General features: G+C 39.6%; 1 protein-coding gene across 2 annotated transcripts in view; it reads left to right on the forward strand.

Annotated features, from left to right (window-relative positions):
- The window catches only part of LOC117449570 (3-hydroxyacyl-CoA dehydrogenase type-2-like), a 99,833-nt gene that overhangs the window by 41,353 nt on the left and 37,445 nt on the right, over positions 1-21,035 (forward strand). The window lies entirely within an intron of this gene.

Below are 21,035 nucleotides of genomic sequence, written 5' to 3' on the forward strand. Positions count from 1 at the left end.
ACAGCTCATTGCATCGAAAACGGAAGTCTTGATATTAGCGGCTGACAGCATCACCTCTAAGGTAGCAAGCCACCTGGGTTCATTCAGTGGTAACATAAGGGCAAACATAAAAAACCTTGGTGTAACTTTCGATCAGTCTATGCTGTAGACAAACACATCAAACTCCTGACCCGTACCTGTTTTTTCCATCTCAGAAACATTGCCAAGCTCAGGGGGGTTCTATCCAACGCAGAAATGGAGATGGCTATCCATGCCTTTTTTTCATCCCAGCTTGATTACTGTAATGCTCTGTTCTCCTGCCTCAACAAAACATCAATAAACCGGTTACAACAGGTCCAAAACGCTGCAGCCAGATTGCTCATTCGTTCCAAAAAAACATGCCACATCACTCCGATTCTTTCTGCCCTGCACTGGCTCCCTGTCCATCTCAGAACCCAATTTAAGGTCCTAGTTTTTACATATAGAGCTCTCCATGGCCAAGCCCCAGCCTACATTAATGACCTGATCCACCCCAAGGCCTCCTAGGGTGCCCGAACCAGGCTAAAGACCAAGGGTGACCGTACCTTTGAGGCAGTGGCCCCAAGGCTTTGGAACAAACTCCCCCAGAAAATAAAAACCTCTGCTATGATAATAAAATTCAATAACGTGCTTTAACCACTAGGTGTCCCTTTCTATCAGCTGTGCACCGTTATGGTGTTAATACAGCCTATCTACCAATTGGATCAAATATAAAAGTCAGCCGAATTAGTGTTGATACTGCAAGGAGACGTATTGCGTGAAAATAAATGTAATTGCTGATATATTTATGATCCACGTCACGTTTTCAGTTTTGGCGGCAGTTCTTCCTGTTTGTCTGAAGTCTTCTCATCAGGGCTCTATAAATAGAGAACTACAGCAGATGTGTAATATTTAATGCAGCCGAACCGTGTATTACAATGCCGTTATGTGATGACTTTCAAAGAGAAAAGAAAGCACACTCGGAATAAAGTATTTTTTTTATTTTTTAAATGTTATCTGATTTCACATCGCATAAACACCATATCCCAGCGTGCATTGCGGCTAAACCATCCAATCATCGAGCTGAGTATCTTGCCTACGTCTGTTTCCGGTATTGTTTATGACAGATGTATTTTGTTATACACACATTCCTTCACATTTAAAGTGGACCTATCATGCTATATTTGAATAATATATTGTAGGGCCATACCTATATAAAACATGTCTGTGAAGTTTTTTTTTCAAAATACCAAACGGATCATGCATTTTAGCCATGCCTCATTTTGCTCTATTTTGCTCTCCTCCAGCCCTGCCTTTGCATGAGCTGCAGCTGACCACGCCCCCCTGGAAAGGAGGGGGGCGAGGCACGAGCGTCATGTTACCATGCTGTTACCATGCTGTTACTATTGCCACGGCAACCTTTCATTCCCCTGATAGGTGGAGAGTTGGCCATATAGGCAGAGCTCCTCGTTCCTGACGTCAGAGAAATTTCAAATCTGGATCAGTCTGTATCAGATCGATTGCAGCCCCGTTTTTAGAGATTTTGGGTATGGAGGAAAAGAGAGAGGGTTGTGTTTTCTGACACATATTCATATATAAAAGACGTACAAATGTGCATTTTGCATGATAGGTCCCCATTACATTTTAATTTACATTAAAGTATTTCATGAGGCCTTCTAACATGTTTTTAAATATAAATACAGTTCTAGTTGAAGAGTTTGTAAATTAACATGAACCGAAGCTGTTGCCTGGCAATGCAATCGCACAACGTCACGTCCGTTAATTCCACATCCACACGCACGGATTATCGATTTAATACATTAATGTAGCCTTTGTTTCTGCTAAAAGAGGTGCCGACCAGCTGGGGAAACAAGAAAATCAGCGAAATCGAGTGTGACTATTACAAAATAAATCATTACGTCGGAGTAGCATTTGCTTGGCATTTCCAGGTATTTCTCCACTGGTTAACATGGGTTAACAATACCGTGTAACTCACGTTTAAAGGGACAAAATCGTGACATCTTCACGTCTCCCAGCATGGTAAATCGTCACATGTTCACGTCTTGCCGTGATACCAGGTTGGTTTTATCGTATGTTTTATCCTATGTATTACCTGCTGTTGTTTTATGCCTTTTATTCTAAATGATATAGTTGTACTGTGAATTGTGTACTGTACTGTAAAGCACTTTGTACATCCGTGTTGAGAAGGGTGCTATATAACTAAAGTTTTACTTACTTACTTACGATATTTTGTTTTTGCCTATAATACAATGTGTGAATTATCTCCTCCCTGTGCAACAGAAAGCAAAAGAGAAAAAAAACAGCTTTAGGGAACATTTTTATGATCTTCTAAACGGGTGGATTTAGGTGTTCAATGGTAAATGATTTGCTTAATAAAGACACACAAAATGTATTGTAAAACAAATCAAACTAATTATATAGTTAATATATTTATATTTACCACCCATGATGGTCATCATTTTCTCCTGAGTGAGATGTATAAAAAGGAAAAGCTGAGTAACTTAAACCTTTACTCGTGCATTATAGAGAACATTGACTTTCATGTATTCGTTTTTATTTTAGTACTTTTTTGTAATTATCTTTCAAATTCAAGACATGTATAGGGAAAATGTAATGTTAACGTTGCATGATGTTGACTATAACACATGACCTTTAACCTTTCATATTATCCCTAACACTAAATTCGAACACATTTGCTTCCTAATGTTGGACAGTACAGTAAATACATTCAAGGGAACCTGTTATGATGTTTGGGGGCTTTTTTTGGGGGGGAATATAAATGGTCTGTAAAGGCTAACATCCTAAAGTACCCCCCCTGCCTGCCTGAAACAACTCCACTGGACTTCTTGGTTTACTTCTGTAACACAGTGACCTAATTATGTAACACGGGTGCTTCTATTGGCTGGCACTCCAACACAGTGTACGTGGCTAAGGGGCGGGACATCTCTAGGCGGTCGACCAATCACAACAGAGATGGCCAGCTAACCAATCAGAGCAGACTGGGCTCTGGTTTCAGACAGAGGGTGAAAAGAGGTGCTGCAGCACAGGCAGCATTTCATAATTTGCTCTAAACACAAATGCTGGCTGCAGCATTTTGGACCTGTTGTAGCTGCTTTATTGATGTTTTATTGAGGCAGGAAAAAAGGGCATTGCAATAATCAAGCCGGGATGAAATGAAGGCATGGATAGCCATCTCCATTTCTGCATTTGATAGAACCCCCCTGAGCTTGGCAATGTTCCTGAGATGGAAAAAACAGGTACGGGTCAGGAGTTTGATATGTTTGTAGTAGCATAGACTGATCGAAGGTAACACCAAGGTTTTTTAGGTTTGCCCTTATGTTACCACTAAATGAACCCAGGTGGCGTTCTACCTTTAAGGTAGGGACACACCAAGCTGACACCAAAGAACTGACACAGACGGACCCGACTGTTGTGTCGCCTCGCGTCCAAGCCCCCAGGAAGTGCGCCGGACTCTGAGAAAAATATTCGTTGTGGACAAACGGCGGTACTACACTTCCGTTAGGTTGCTGGGCCCGGAAACACTTTTTCCCATTGACTTACATGGGGAAAGAGTGGTCTGTAAATCGTTGGATAATTTTTTTAACTAAATAAACTACCCAGTATGAACGTTTGTATAGCCCTTATTAAAAACATTCGGTCCTCAAGTTGTAAAAATGTGCTAATAACGTTATTCTGAGAGTTATTTTCCTCGGCATTATGAACGCGCATCTAACCCACGGGACCGCACCGCCCAGCACGTTCATGTTACGTGTTCAGCACTACATGCGTTTTACCTTTACCCATGGATGCACAATAAGAACGGACCCATATCGCCTTACTGCCAGCCCACGGAGCTGTAATAATGGATATATTGCACATGTTTGCTGTAATTCATCATTTGTAAAATATTATACTACATGGGCTGTATGATGTACATCTTGTATTAAATAAAGTTAATATTACCGACGTAGATTCACGTCCCTGTAGTTTCTTATTGCACTTGCAATATACAATTAAAGGAATTGAACATAGCTGTTTGATATTACTATATAATACCACGCAGGGATAAGCCAGAGCGTACAACCTTTGCATGTGGGCACAACACGTTTTGACCCAGTTTGATTAATTAGCTATACCATATGATATTGCCCGGGGAAGTCGTCATACATCAATAAAGATATGTGTCAAAGCTCTAATCAAATTAACAGTTGTATTAATTGTATTAATTATAATTGTATATGTATACTTATATATATATGTATATAGCCTGTGTTGTATATTTATACACACAAATGAACAACCTTTGTTGTCCCCCCCTTCCTGCCTGAAACACCTCCTTTGGACTTATTGGTTTACTTCTGTAACATGGTGACATCACTATTTAAAACTTGGGCTTCTATTGGCTTGCGCTCCAACATATTGTACATGAAAGGTTAAGGGGCGGGACATCTCTAAGCGGTTGACCAATCACAACAGTGCCGGCCAGCTAACCAATCAGAGCAGACTGGGCTCTGGTTTCAGACAGAGGGTGAAAAGTAGTGCTACAGCACAGGCAGTATGAGAAAAATAAAGAGCTTTTTGAACATTAAAGCATGGAGACATGTCACAGTAGAGACACTACATAGAAATATGAACCTGAAAATTATCATTATAGGGACCTGTGTAAAATCTTTCCAGTGAAACCAAAGACGGTCAGTCGGACAGCTGCAGTCTGCTGCAGACTTTCTGTGTTTCTTTCAATTGTGGTTTTTGTGCTAATATTGAAAATGTAGCCTCGCTTAAGCTAACTCAGTATAACATTCATACTACACATCAGATAAAAGCTCATGAATATGTATTTTGATTCTACATTTCGGCTAGTTCTGTTTCAGATGTTGTATGGCACAGTTGACCTTTCTCTATCTTGTTATTTCTTTAAATAACACAAATCAATAACCTCACTAAAGTATAAACGTAAAAATGAAACTCTATATAACAGTTTCATAATGACCGCATTGGCTGAGGAGTTAACTGATAACACGTTCTGGACAAAATCGTGCCATTAAAAAAAGGAATACAATGAATTTTATTTTAAAATAAAAACCCACAAGACAGTCATGACTTTTTCATAAACCGAATAACTTTTTAAATGAATGTTAAGGAACATTATTTTCATGTATTCATTGATTATCTTTTAATTGTCATAATGTGGTCTAATCACAAAGGTGAGCTGATGGAAATGTCATCAGATTTACTGAAATGTGTTCCTAAACTGTAGTGTCAGACTTCTTAAAAGTACAATGATTCAAAACATAAAATCATTCAGATTTACAAGTACATTTTTATGCTGAAATCAGGACTTTTACTTGTGTCGGAGTATATTAAGACCATCAAATATGTACTTTTACTCAAGCAAAGGAGCCGAGTACTTCTTCAATCACTGACTGTACTGGTACTGACATGTACTTTACTTGAGTGAAGACTGAATATGAAGACATTTGCTTCTTTAAAGCTGGACGTTTTTTCAAAGCAATATTAACTAGATATAGAAGTAAAAAATCTGTACATTTGACATAGATACCTATTCGACAGGCACATGTATTACATGTCAAAGTCTCTTGGGCCGATTGTCTAAACAGAAAACATGACACAGTTTGATCTTAATGTTCCCTTTATGTTTGAGTGACAGCTTCCTCCACAGTGCCTGATAGACGTCTCACTTGATGTCACTGATGGAAAGATTTGAACAGTATAAATGTAATCACAAAAGTGACCATGAGTTTTGCACGGCACGATTGACCTTTCTCTATCTTGTTATTTCTTTAAATAACACAAATCAATAATCTCACTGAAGTATAGACGTAAAAATGAAACTCCATATAACAGTTTCATAATGACCGCGTTGGCTGAGGAGTTAACTGATAACAAATTATCCGGACAAAATCGTGCCATTAAAAAAAAGGAATACAATGAATTTTATTTTAAAAATAAAAACCCACAAGACATTCATGACTTTTTGACAAACCGAATAACTTAACCTTTTTACATGAATATTAAGGAATTTTTGTTTTATGTATTCATGAATTATCTTTTAATTGTCAGACATGTAAAGGAAAGGTGTAATTTATTGTTGCATGACGTTGACTAAAGCCATTGACTGTTGACCTTTTGATTTTAGCCCTCATTCCACGAGGAGCTAATAAACAAAGTCAGAAGCTTATTCAGTGAGAATAAAACGTGTTGACCATAAAACCTTTTTGAAACATGTTTATGGAAGGGCGTTTAAAATATACCTTATACAGTCCTGACAGTTGTTGATAACTCAGATTAATGACTTCTGGGAAATTGAAGGCTTTACTTTAAGCCTGTAGCTGCATGAAGTGCAGTACCATGTTCACCCTGTTGCTTTTGCTTGCTCTAAACACAAAGGTTAGCTGATGGAAATGTCATCAGTTTTGCAGAAATGTGTTCCTAAACTGTAGTGTCAGACTTCTTAAAAGTACATTTATTCAAAACATAAAACCATTCAGATTCAAGTTTTACTTTTTATACTTTAAGTACATTTTGATGCTGAAATCAGGACTTTTATTATATTATTATTATTATTATTATTATATTAAGACCATAACATATGTACTTTTACTCAAGCAAAGGAGCCGAGTTCTTCTTCCAACACTGACTCTACTGGTACTGACATGTACATTACTTGAGTGAAGACTGAATATGAAGACATTTGCTTCTTTTAAGCTGGAAGTTTTTTCAAAGCAATATTAAATATAAATATAAATAACAAATCTGTACATTTCACATAGATGTACCTGTTAGGGAAATAGATACTTTCTGGTGACCCATGAGAAACTTTCTCGTGCTCACCAGAAACTTTCTCGTGCGCACGAGTTAGTATCTCGTGCGCACGAGATACTAACTCGTTATCCTGACTTTTTTTTTTCTCCCTGTGTTTTTTTCTTCTTTTTTCCTTCATGTCCCTTTAGGGCAGGGGTCTCCAACCTTTCTTCATCTGAGAGCTACTTTGAAAAAATGAAAGTGGCCAAGAGCTATCACATCGCTTACATTTATTCACATAGCACTCATCAGTTGAATTAAGCTATACTTGTGTACACGTGTGAAATTGCAATATACCTAAAGCTTATCAAACATCTTAACTTCACATCAAGGTCCAAGAAAACGAACATTTCTCACATATTATTATGGCCCACATAGTAAGTACTTCACTGAAGATTCACATAAATGTCCTTAATCACCACCTTACAAGCATTGTATGCACTTATGGTCAAATAAGTGCATTCATTCTTTTTTACAGTTATCGAGATGAATGGCGCTGCATGGAGTCCACCATAGAGGTGTATGCTGGAGTGTACCCACTTAGGTTCGCTCTAATAGAGTCATTTACATGTTCATCAGTCGGTCTTGTTCTGTATTTAGATTTCATGACATTCATGCCAGAAAAAGCTGCTTCACAAAGGTCTGCAGAACAGAACCAAATAAAGCAGACATATTCAGTGCTGCTTGGTGAATGTTCTTATAGTTTTCTGGGTCTACAAGGCTCCAGAAATGTTGTGAGTTTTGCTGAGACTTAAGCTGAACATGATTTTGGAGATTTATAACCTCCACCTCCATCTCCACAGGATTGACACTGAACAGTTCAGCCATCTTTTTCTTCTTCTTCTTCCTTGTCTTGACATTAAATTATAAACCATAATAAATCTGTATAGGTCTAGCCTCCCTATATCTGTGTGTGGAATTGTTCCATCCTCAAAAACAAAAAACGAATACTTCTGCAGTCTAGCTGCAGCTTCTAGCAATGGTCTTCTGTTAAAAAAAGGACACTGAATGTCCTGAATGTGGCAACACAAACATGACTTGAGTCTGAACACAGCAGACAACAGAAGTATTTACAACAACGTATCAAAGCAAAAATAGTGCATGTGGGTGCACACGTATTCTATGTCTTACTGTTACATTAATCCCATGAATGTATGAGACTAAGTTAGCTTCATCATCTCAATCAGTGATTAAGTGAATAATAAAGTTTCTATCGGGTCACTATCAGCCTGTCACTCATTATTTTCAGGGAGGGGGCGGGGCTTGGAGGAACGGAGAGGAGACGGTGATCGCGGAAGCTTTCCTCCTGCCTTCACAAACTTTACACAAGTATTTATCAACTGAAAATAGCAAGAGGACATTCATACTCTGCGATCCGAGACTTGATTAAATCCACCAAAAACCTGACATGACGATAACGAGTGTTTTTCAAAAAACACATATCCCTCCCTGTGTATCTCTGAGCCGCAGCGACAGGGCCTGATTCAGAGCGGGGCATTCTGCTGTTGGTTCTGGACTGGTGTTGCTGGAGAAAGCAGACTGCTCCGTGTGTGGTGTCGCTGTGCCGCTGTCACGTCTGTTCCTTGATCACTGCGTCACGGACCAATTTTATATTCGTGTGACAGAAACAATTCTAATATAAAAAAAACGTTATTGTCCAGCCGCGGTCGAAAAATCAAGAAGCAACCTACGCTATAATCGAGTGGCGAGCTACTGCTCGCGATCGACGTGTTGGAGACCCCTGCTTTAGGGGCTCCGTAATTTATTGCTATTTATTACAGTCGAATACTGTTATGAACACTATGCATTTATTGTGGTTGTTACCAGAATACAAGACACAATGAATCTGTTTTCTTATCTTCTAAAAGTGAGAATGTACGTGTTGGATTGTAAACTTGCAGCAGGTCACCCTTGAAAAAGAGATCAATGATCTCAATGGGATTCACCTGCATAAATAAAGGTTTGAAATTAAATTAAATTACATGAAACTTTCCTCCACAGAGACAACATGTCATGTAAAACAAATTCAACTTTTGATATATTTAAAAAGAAACTTTCAGAAAGTGAAGTATGACTAAACCCTTTCTGGCAATAATGCAAAGCAATGATTTTAATGTATTGAATGTGTTTTTTTAATGAATATTTCTTCATAATAATCTTTATAATGTTAGAAATATGGAAAAGTGTAATTTTCGGAGTGTATTTTGGACATTTTAAGGCTCCTTACTTTAAAAAGCGCCTGCTTATCTGATTAATTTTACATTTGGTCAGTACCTTCTTAAGACCCTGAGGATCAATAGTGTTCTGACTGCCCTCCGGTGTTCACACCTGTGGAGCACATTTAGATAACATAAGATGTACTTTATTGATCCCAAATATCATACTTTTTCCTAACTTTTAGTACATACAGAAGCTGCACTTACAAAGTACGTACTGTTGCATGCAATATGCATAACATTTTCAATATGGCCCCTTATTTTTACCCATTTTTATTATATATGTGCTGCGTAAAGAATTGTGAGTTAGAATAGAGGGGAAAGCATTATGGGCTAGAATACTGCAACATTCGACTGGATGCATCCTGATAGTTTTGGTTCACTCATTCGAAAAACTTAATCTTTATTCTGGCATAATAAATGCAAGTATGGGTGTTGGGATTTAGGGTAAGGATAAGGCTAATAACTTTGTGGATGGAACACGACACCAAACAGCACAACCACAGTGACACACACAACCAGAGGCAGGACGTAACCTGGGCCAGAGAGACGGGTTATTTCAGATTAAATAAGAAGTTTACATTTTATTATACTGCGGTTAACTTAAAAAATAATGCCAATTAGTATAGTGTTTTTTTCCCCACAACATCTCAGCAATCTTGGCATCGCAGCAATTGAGGCATTCATTGAAATGTTTTATATATTCATGTTTCCAAAAGGATGAATCCTCACTGACTTTCCTCTAGTGCCACCATGAGGTTCACATTTATGTTTTTTTTAAATCATGTTATGGATTAAATGAACCCAATAGCACCATCACCAGGTCCAACGATGGGATAACAAATTAAAAAAGGGGAAACTATGGATATGTTTCTTAAAGTTTTGATCAAGGAGGAGCTGGATATTTGCTCACCAGAAACTGATGGTTTGAACTGCGGTAAGACTACGCACTCTGTTACTCAGTGTGTAAGGCTGGTTTGATGAAAATGTTTTTTACACCGTTTTATTATCAATATGTGTTAGTTTCTTTTTTAAGTCAGTTTGAAAGATTTCCTGTAAATCAACTTTTAATATAGGTCGAAATCGATGGAGGAAAGTAACTTAGAACATTTACTTAAGTAGCCTATTTTACATTTCCACAGCACACATTTCCTCATATAATCTAAAATAGATTTAAGGGAAGAATGGAAACCCAGGCCGTTACAATACATGTGAACTGTTTACGGACATTTTGAATCCAGACTTTTCATTTAAATACTTTTCTGCTGTGTTTCTTTACGTTTCAGGTGAATGTTATCACTTAATTCGCAACAATAAAGAACAGCGTTTTCTTGTTGTCATTAGTATTATTACTTCATTGTTTTTTTTCTTGTTTACATCTTTGACATCCAACTTGAATCCAGAAAGGAGCCAACAGGTACAGTTCACGGTCTTTGTCTTATTTTAATTTAGCTACAACAGAATTAATGTTGGACCTTTTATTTATAATGTGGACTAGACAAGACTTACTGTGACCCTGTCAGGGCTGGATGTGTAATATAGCAGCTGTTTGCTACCAACTTCTCCTTCAAGGTGATGTAATGTCAGTGTTGTTTACAAGCTGTTTCTGCTGCCACCAAGCGGCCGAAAGAAGGTATTGCCACAGAAATAGCCTGTTTGTTTTTACAGTATAGCGTCATGTTGTTTGCATTGTATTTGTTGTTGTTGTTGTTGTTGTTGTTGTTGTTCCCATCTCCGACCACTCTACTGGAAATAAACAATATGCCTACAGGTACAGTTTATAAAAAATGCAAGTTATACAATGAAAACATATCAGTTTCAGCGCTAGACACAAGAAGAAGCTACATCTTCATGATGCATTTCGTGACAGGAGGGTTTTACGTTTGCATGAAGCAAGATGTTTTGCATTTTCACACTTGTCTTTGTTTTACAAGAATGTGTTAATCAGATCATATTAAATTATATTGATTTTCATCCAGTCTCTTTTCTGTCCCTCTCCCTAAGGTTTTTTTTGGTTGTGTGTGGACCTGTGGTGGTTTTGCTATAGGCTGCTGTATTGCCACTCCACAAAAAGAGGACTAATCATCCTGATAGTGAGTAATCTATAACACTTTTAATAGTAACTCATTCAAGACAGAGAGAAATACTTGAGGCGTTACACTGAGAGCACCAAGACTGAGGGGATTTCTACTTTCACTTCCTCTCTGTTTGAGGTCACTGTTTGCTTTTAATAGGCTGCTTTAAAACTGTGAACAATAAAGGAAACAAAAGAGATAAAGTGTGACCTCCAAATCATGTTCATTCTCTTCAGATTCGTCACTACCAGAAACTCCTTTTACAATTACATAGTGTTTTTGATATGTTTATTAAAAAACGTGGATTATAGCATGTACTGGACAAAAAAAAAAAGCTGCACTGATCAATATTCCTACATCATTAATGGCTCTCTTTTAAAGTGAAAAATATCACTCAGACGGACTAACACATAGAGATCTATTGTAGGAGCCAAAACATTGATTTATTATTTTGATTATTTAATCATTTAATGTATGTAATGGAGTATAATTGATTGGTGTCATTTGATCGGGATCCGTAGCCACGGTTGCGCGGAGCGGCTGATTGGTGCTGCGATTGCCTCAGCTGGTTAAAAGAGTCCTGCTGATTATACTCTCTGGGTTCTATTTTGGTTGTTAAGCCACACGGTTTTTTGACCACTGCACTGCCGAGAAGATACGATTTGTTTATTTAAGTGACGAGTAACTGTTTCAACATCATCTGGTAAGATACCTTCATTTGTGGTTAAAGAAGAGAACGAACAGTGAATAAATGGAAACGATAACATGGAAATAAATGTACCAAAAACAAACAGTATGTATCTGAGTGATGCGAGCGCGTCGGCCAGGCGCTAAAACCAAAGAACAGAAAAGAGCTTAAGAAAGGTGGAAAGATGGTTCTTTTATTTATAGCTCTATTGTTTTGACAACTTTCAGGTCATTTCATTTTTCCACAGTACTGGTTTGATCACAGTTAGATCCTAACTGGTGGACTTAGTGGAGCATTCACCGCCAATAAACCACTTTTTCTGAGTTGTTTGAGATCAACAAGGAGCTTAAAGGACATTAAATCTACCCCTTGGTCTCTTCCCAGCTGGACATGCATGGAACATCTCCCTCACTCAGATAAAACAAAAATATTATTATGTCTACAATCAGTTAGAGGTTACCAGTGAATGCACACAAAAGCACGTCTGTTGATTATATCTGTGCATGATATCATTACCGACTTCTTACCACATTACACCAGTGATGAAAACTAACCGATACATTTAGCAAAGTTTTGTACTTAGAATATAAATTCATGTACCATTTCTCACTGAATGGATTCTCTCTAGACTGAAAAACATTTGAATAATTCACGCTATATGCTGTGATGCTTAATGTTACATTGATTATTTGTTTTTATTGAGGGCAAACATACTTTATACGTATTATTTTTTATTCAAAGATACTGCAGCAATGGACAATACTCTGTTCTTAAAAAACACATAATTACAAAAGTATAGAAAAATACAAAATTACTAAAATTAGTTAAAAATAAAATCTTCTGTAAATGTTCTAGTAAATGACTTGCAGTTAAAAAACTAAAATAAGAAGGGAGGAGAGTTCAGGGTGTGTCGTGTGTTGGGAGGACGGACTCCATCATTTAGAGAAGTGAACAGTTCCTGCTTTGGCAGCGAAGGCGGAAGAAAGCAGCTTTAAATCATCAGCGCTTCAAACATGAACGCCCGTCACTGTCTGATCTGCTTCTTCTTTATGGGCCCAGAACAGTCTCATAATACACACATGCACACAGAAGGATTCAAACTTGTATTTCCGGATCCATACTTGTGTTTTTCAATACACACACAAATGTATTCCGTTTCATATACATGTAAATAAAATCCAAATACAGAAAAAAGTTTTACATATGTATTTTTGATCCTCACTTATTAGTTTCCCGTTTAAATCCCCTGAACCTGCAAACACAAACAGCGTTCTGTGCACGGATCGCTTTGCATTCGTGTGTGGGTTTTTTGAGACTCCCCTGACGGTCAGCCGATTCGTACTTGTAATTTTTTCTATCTATAGCCAATCAGATGTCTCCTTCATTCTAAACCAATCACACGAGCGCGCCCCCACGAGGGTAAGATTACTTCATGTACGCATTTTGCGCAGTCCGGTCAGCTCGCTAAACAGAGGGCGGGGCTTCAGGTGATCATGCAGAGCTGCGTGTCTCGGTCAGACTCAGCAGCTGATCTGATCTCTCTCTCGCGTCCGGTTACACTTCACTCGCGTTTATGTCCATATCGATCAGATCCAGCTCTCCTGATCGGCCTTTATAGAGAGCACCGATCAAACTATTAAGAGTGAATATCGACCGATAATGACTGGCGGGGCTCCCCCCGTTAACAGGTCACTGTCTAGCACTGGCTTCGTAGTGCACTGGTCGATTAGGCTAAGCTAACCTGTAGCTGCTCCCTTCACACTCACAACAACTTCATACAGACATAAATAAAGCAGCTGTATTCGCCATACAGGAAACACACATTTAAAACGGTTTTGCCTGCCGTTTTTGTGTACACAAGCATTCATCAATGGTTTGGAAAGTGGCGCTGTACCTTAATAATATAAAGGCTTGTATTTTCGTGCATTTCCTGTTCGGAAAGTGGCGCTGTACTGAGAGTGAAGGGTTTCCTGAGATTAGCGCCTGCAGGCAGGCTCCATGGACCTGTCGGCTCCGGACTGCGCAAAATGCGTACATGAAGCACTACGTCATGAACGCAATAACTCTACCCTCGTGGGGGCGCGCTCATGTGATTGGCTTAGAATTGAGGAGACATCTGATTGGCTATAGATAGAAATAATTACAAGTACGAATCGGCTGACCGTCAGGGGAGTCTCAAAAAACCCACACACGAATGCACAACGATCCGTGCACAGAAAGCTGTTTGTGTTGCAGGTTCAGGGGATTTAAACGGAAAACAAATATGTGAGGATCAAAAATACACATGTAAAACTTTTTTCTGTATTTGGATTTTATTTACATGTATATGAAACGGAATACATTTGTGTGTGCATTGAAAAACACAAGTGTGGATCCGGAAATACAAGTTTGAATCCTTTTGCGGATCATGAAATACAAGTGTGAATCCTTCTGTGCGCATGTGTGTATTATGAGACTGTTCTGAGCCCATACTTCTTCCTCAGTGAGTACGATCACTCACTGTTCCTGTAAATGTCTCTCTTTTTACCAAGTTGTTTTTCTTTCTTATATTTTTTTTAATTAACAGTCCGTTAAACTTTATAGTGGACGGTAAACGGCTTCTCTGTTTCCTCACATCTCGTATCAGTTCAACATGTCGTTGGTTTCTGTGGTTACAACAGGACGAAAGGGGTTTGAGTCACTCTGTGGTGAAAGAAGTACTTCTACTATAAGTAAAAGAAGAAATACTTGGTAACATTCATACATTAAAACCCCAAATCAGAGTGTACTGTATAGCTTTTTTTTGTACTAATCTACTGCGTATTCTCTACATTTTAATGCTGTTTTAATTATTTTTAGATGTTTAAATTCTAGAATTGTTTATTTCTACTCTCTAATTTCTACTTATGCGCAATGCCTTGTTTTGTTTTTTTATGCTGCTGCAACGCAACAATTTCCCCATTTGGGATCAATAAAGTACCTCTTATCTTATCTTATTCACATTTTTACAAAGTACAAAAGTATTATGATTCAAATGTACCTGATTTAAAAGTTGGCTTCTTGTTATGCCGAATGTTACATTTCAGAATAATGTGGTTTCATCACTTTAATGTTTTATCTGGTAAAAGTGAAGCTCATTTAAAATCTCACCAAGGGATCAATAAAGTTGTATCCGTATTTATTAAACTAAAAATAATGTATTTTTTTTTATCATATTTTGTATTTCTAATTTGAGTCTGCAAAGTAACTTAAGTTATCAAATATAATATAATTAAAGTAAAAGTGGCAGAAAATGAAAATACTCAAGTAATGTACCAATAGCTCAATATTGCACTTACGTACACAACTTGAGTAAACTTATTTAGTAACGTTCCACTGCTGGAATTACTTAAATATGTTGTTTATTGACATTACTATTGACCTTCCTCAATCAGAAATGACCCTATTATCTGAGAGTAACAATTGTTTCTGTTTCATTTATTTTTTCCATAAATATCAGTTTAATATATTTCTGCTGCATTGTTTTCCAAATAAAAATGCGTTCCAGTGGTTTTTGTTGTATTTTGGAAGAAACAACTCAGTAATAAATTCACCAGTTGATTCAAGACCCAGGTCCTGTTTACCCTGTTGTCGTTTATTAATATTGACCCTGAACATTATCCCTGACATATTGTTTATGTTTTGGGTTTGCACCTAATAATAATTTCAGATTGTTGTATTGTATCTCTTTGTATTTGCACTCTTTACACTATGGATTGAAACTGCTGCAGAGCAATTTCCCTCGGGATAATAAAGTGTACTTATATATTCATATTTCTGTTAATATTACAGACTGGTTGAGCTGGGCAGCTCCCAGTGAGACTCTGTGGCTCTGTGAATGATTTATGTAACTCAAATCAAACTACAGTGTATTACAGGAATCAGTCAATCAAAGTTGATTAGCCAAATATCACACATTTGTCTCGGGGGACTATACCGTTTGTACAGAAATATAGAAACTATGGATTGCTCTTCTTTTCAACAGCACTGCTGTGTGTCAAGGTAAGACATAAAAACATAAGTCTTCACACTGCAGCAATGACATTATTTACTCTGTGAGAATTTGATCTTTATCTATGTTATTGCTCTTGTGGTGCATTATGTTTTTATGTCTTACCTTGACACACAGCAGTGCTGTTGAAAAGAAGAGCAATCCATAGTTTCTATATTTCTGTACATGATGATTTATTTTTTAATAGTCACACTCGATTTCGCCGATTTTCTTGTTGCCCCAGCTGGTCGACACCTCTTTTACCATTGCCACGGCAATCTCTCATTCCCCTGATAGGTGGAGAGTTGGCCATATAGGCAGAGCTCCTCGTTCCTGACGTCAGAGAAATTTCAAATCTGGATCAGTCTGTATCAGATCCGTTGCAGCCCCGTTTCTAGAGATTTTGGGTCTGGAGGAAAAGAGAGAGGGTTGTGTTTTCTGACACATATTCATGTATAAAAGACGTACAAATGTGCATTTTGCATGATAGGTCCCCATTACATTTTTAATTATATTAAAGTATTTTGTGAGGCCTTCTAACATGTTTTTAAATATAAATACAGTTCTAGTTGAAGAGTTTGTAAATTAACATGAACCGAAGCTGTTGCCTGGCAACGCAATCGCACAACGTCACCTCCGTTAATTCCACATCCACACACATGGATTAACATCGATTTAATACATTGATGTAGCCTTTGTTTCTGCTAAAAGAGGTGCCGACCAGCTGGGGCAACAAGAAAATCGGCGAAATCGAGTGTGACTATTAAAAAATAAATCATTATTATATTAATATTGACAATAACAACCGACCGTCGGGGTAGCATTTGCTTGGCATTTCCGGGTATTTCTCCACTGGTTAACATGGGTTAATAATACCGTGTAACTGTCACGTTTAAAGGGACGAAATCGTGAAATCGTCACATGTTCACGTCTTGCCGTGATACCGGGTTGGTTTTATCGTATGTTTTATCCTATGTATTACCTGCTGTTGTTTTATGCCTTTTATTCTAAATGATATAGTTGTACTGTGAATTGTGTACTGTACTGTAAAGCACTTTGTACATCCGTGTTGAGAAGGGTGCTATATAACTAAAGTTTTACTTACTTACTTACTATATTTTGTTTTTGCCTATAATACAATGTGTGAATTATCTCCTCCCTGTGCAACAGAAAGCAAAAGAGGAAAAAAACAGCTTTAGAGAACATTTTCCAGTTACAGTAAACTAAAAGTGAAAGCAACAACTTCTGGGAAAGTGAAGAAGACCACAATAACTCTCACACACACACACACACACACACACACACACACACACACACACACACACACACACACACACACACACACACACACACACACACACACACACACACACACACACACACACACACACACACACACACACACACACACACACACACACACACACACATCACACACACACACACACACACACACACACACACACACACACACACACACACACACACACACACACACACACACACACACACACACACACACACACACACACACACACACCACACACACACACATTTTAATACTTTATTTGGTTCCACAAATTATATTACATAAGACAGGTAATCAAATATATCATGTGCTAAGCAGCACAGAACACTTAGGGGAACACATAGCACCTCCTTCTCCACACGGCTAAGCTGCCAATAATAGCTGAAAACAGAGCAATATTTGGCCATTTGTTTGGCTTTTCTCTTTGACATTCCAGCAATTCTCAGACCAATCATGGTGCATTTATATACATGGCCAAGACTTCCGAATATAAGTATGCTGTATCTACACTTGTACCCAAAGCTGGTTATCACATCGAGCAGTGGTTGGTATTTGATATACTTGTCCTGGAAAGCCTGGTCCATGTACAGGTCAAAGGCACAGCCGACTTCTAATATTAGCACCTCCCTGTGGTTGGTGTCAACAAAAACAACATCAGGTGTATTTGGGATGTTAGCAAATACATCATTGGTAAAACCAAACCATTCTGGTAGCACTCTAGCGTGCTTGTACATTTCTGCGCTAGATGATAAGATGTTTCGTACCGCATCAGACACAATGTCCACAATACGGTCATGACGGGCTATGGACAGGCGTTTGTATGCATTACATCCATTTGTTATGTGTGCAATGGATTCTAGGTGTTGTTGTGAATCCTGATGGTTTAAACAGAATGGAGTGTGAATGTGAGGGTACCAGGTGGACAGATTGTACTTAGTGGGTAATACCTGCAGTCTTGCTTTGATGGTAAATGTCAGAACATCCTCACCAACAGCGGCGTTCTTAAACACTGAGTGTGAGACTGAGTGGTCAGCAAACCCCAAACAGGCTAGCTTTCCCTGTAGTCTGAGTCCACACCAGTGCTGCCTGATCTCAGACTGCTTCATGCTGAGCAGGACTCTCCTTGCAGAGTCTCTGTGCAGTTCCACAGTCTCTTCCTGAGGTGTTGTGATGTCGGCCTTCACAACCACACTGGGGTCAGTGATCAGTTCATCAGAGACGGGGACTTCAGTCTGTGTGTTGAGTCTTGTCCATTTCAGCTGGACTCCAGTCCGATTGCAGAGGTCATTGAGATCTGGCCAGTCAGACCAGACCCCGAAGCCCTTGGCCTGAGAGTCCAGTTTCCCAGAGTCTTTCCTCCTGAAGCCAAGGAAGTTGTTCTGGTCTGCACTGGCCAGGGGGATCTTCCTTCTTTGTAGATCCAGCAGGAGAGAGGCCCTGGCCATTTCTCTTACGGTGACATCATCATTGTTAAGCATGTGGATCAGGTGGGCTAGCCTGGTGGCTATATAGGTCCACTCGACATTGGGGACTCCCAGCCCCCCCTCTCCACATGGGAGAAAGATGATGCCCCGTGTGGAGTGTGTGTTGAGGCCCACCCACTTTCTGACCAGCAGGACAGTTTTGTTTGTCATTTCTCTCAGTGCCTTGAGAGGGATGTGTACATTGGCAAAGAGATGTTGAATTTTAGCCAAAGCCACCTCTCTCACAGCCTGGAACTTCATGAGGACGGGGAGGGGGGACAAGTCAATCAGGTGGAGACAATGGAGAAACTCTGTAGTGAGCTCCTCGACCTGCTCCCCCCACTCGCCAGCGATGTTAAACCTGTGGCCAAGGTATGGGTAGGTCTCATTACGGGAATACACCTTAATGGGTTGGCCCATTACAAGAAAGGAGGGGGGCTTGTCGTTCTTGGCCTTATACCAGCGGTTGCCTCCACTGCGGCGCTCTTGGAGTACGGCACACTTAGCTTGCTTCACCTCCAGCCCTGACCATTGGAGGAACTCATCAGTGCGCGCCAGCATGTTAATGAGGACATCCTCCTGTCGTGATGACACCTGCACGTCGTCAGCGTATCCCTGAACAGGATTTGGGGATTTGACATGCAGCGGAGCGCACTGGTAAATCCACTTCATCCATTGGTTGAGTGCTAGGATGAAGTTCACGGCACTCCAGGGACAGCCAGTTTTTATCTGGGACATTTTCCTTTTTTGGTATCCTGTGAATCAGGGCCCCTTTCCATGAAACAGGCACCTTCTCATTGATCAGGCAGGCATTGAAGATGTGTGTGAGTGTCTGTGTTGACGTAGGCCTGGTAGCTCTCAGCGTCTCATAGATGACCCCATCAGATCCACTAGCCTTGTTATTAGGAAGAGAAGCCAGAACTGCATCCACCTCCTCTGTTGTAAAATCCTGGGTATCTGGGAAATAGCCTGGCTCTATTCTGTCAATGAAATTGTACCAAGGGGGCGTGGCCAGGGGAGTAGCCCTCGGCACAGTTTGACATTTGGCTTTATAGTAGTCATACACATTGGCTGTATCATTAACAGTGGGCGGGGTTTCCGGAAGACAGCTGTTATTTAAAATGATATCGATTGCTTTTGATTTGCGGTGTTGCCAGAGATATGCCAGCTTGTTCCTGGAAACTTTCCTTTGCTGCCGTTGTGTCTCTGTCCCGGCGGCCCGCAGCGCTGGTTGTATTCTCTCACGGATGAAGCGAAGCTGCATTTCTACCTAAGGTGTCAGCGAGTCAGCTGTAAGGTCCACTGGGAAGTTGGCAGAAAGAGGGAATTTCTTCAGGATTCTGGCGACATATCTCAGAAGCTGGAATCCGTAGGGACGCGAGTTTCGTTGCGTCGCGGAGAATATTCCATTAATGAAAAAAACGCTGGTCAGGCTTGTCACCAGCCTGCCCCAATTCTCTGCGCCTCCGATGTGAGGGAATAATTTTAGCTTTACTAAGATATTTGACCTTTCGGCCTGTTGACGTTTTACGACCAAGCCGAAGTCTGTTATCTGTCTTAAGGAATGGGAAGTGTCAGCTTTTGCTGCCATTATCAGTTTTATGACCGGTCAACTCTCGGTCACAAGAGCCGTAGAGTCAGATAAGGTGATTCAGTGCTTCCTGGTGATCACAGATGCCTTCCCCAATGTGTGGGTTGATTCTCTGTAAACTGTTTAAAAGGTCTACTAGGATGATAGGCTGATTCAGAATTGACATGGCAACCCACCTGAGCAGTCAGAACTTTCTGCTGCTGTGACTTGTGATATGAATTCTCCGGCCGATGCTTATAATAAACTGCCAGTGTTTGACATCAGAACTCCTGCTTGTCCCGTGTCTCTCTGAGTCCTGACTCTCCATTGCTACAGAAGTTTCCCTTACAAATTGGCGTTGTCGGCAGGATACCAATACATCTTCAGAACTGGTAAGTGTAATTTCAAATCCACATTTGGACATTGCCTTGCCAGAATCTGTGATTGACGGTATCCTAAAATTACCTGTGAAACTGAGCGGTTGTGTTTCATTTTGGTTAATGAACATTTGGCTGATTGTCTCTGTGCATGCTGCTTGGGACGAAATTACCATACAAGCATGCACAGCTTATGTTCAGAGTAACCTTAAAGAAATACATCAGTAAAGTGGAACTTCTGTTTAAAAGCAATGTAAAGATTTATATTGAACAAATCGCCGAATTTCAGCGGCCAAACACAGCAGTTAAAAATAAGCAGCCAGAGATATTTCCCTCCATTGCCTCTGTGAGCACGGCTCCAGCAGCAGTCGGGGGTGTGTGTGTAAATATCCCCCCGTGTCTGGGTGGCTGCAGCTGTGCAGCTGAGAGGAAGAAAGTCACAGCCTTTTTGTCTATAGCTTTAACTCACACCACCGCCATCTCTATTA

This window comes from Pseudochaenichthys georgianus, chromosome 7 (assembly GCF_902827115.2).
Source record: "Pseudochaenichthys georgianus chromosome 7, fPseGeo1.2, whole genome shotgun sequence".
Classification (NCBI taxonomy): domain Eukaryota; kingdom Metazoa; phylum Chordata; class Actinopteri; order Perciformes; family Channichthyidae; genus Pseudochaenichthys; species Pseudochaenichthys georgianus.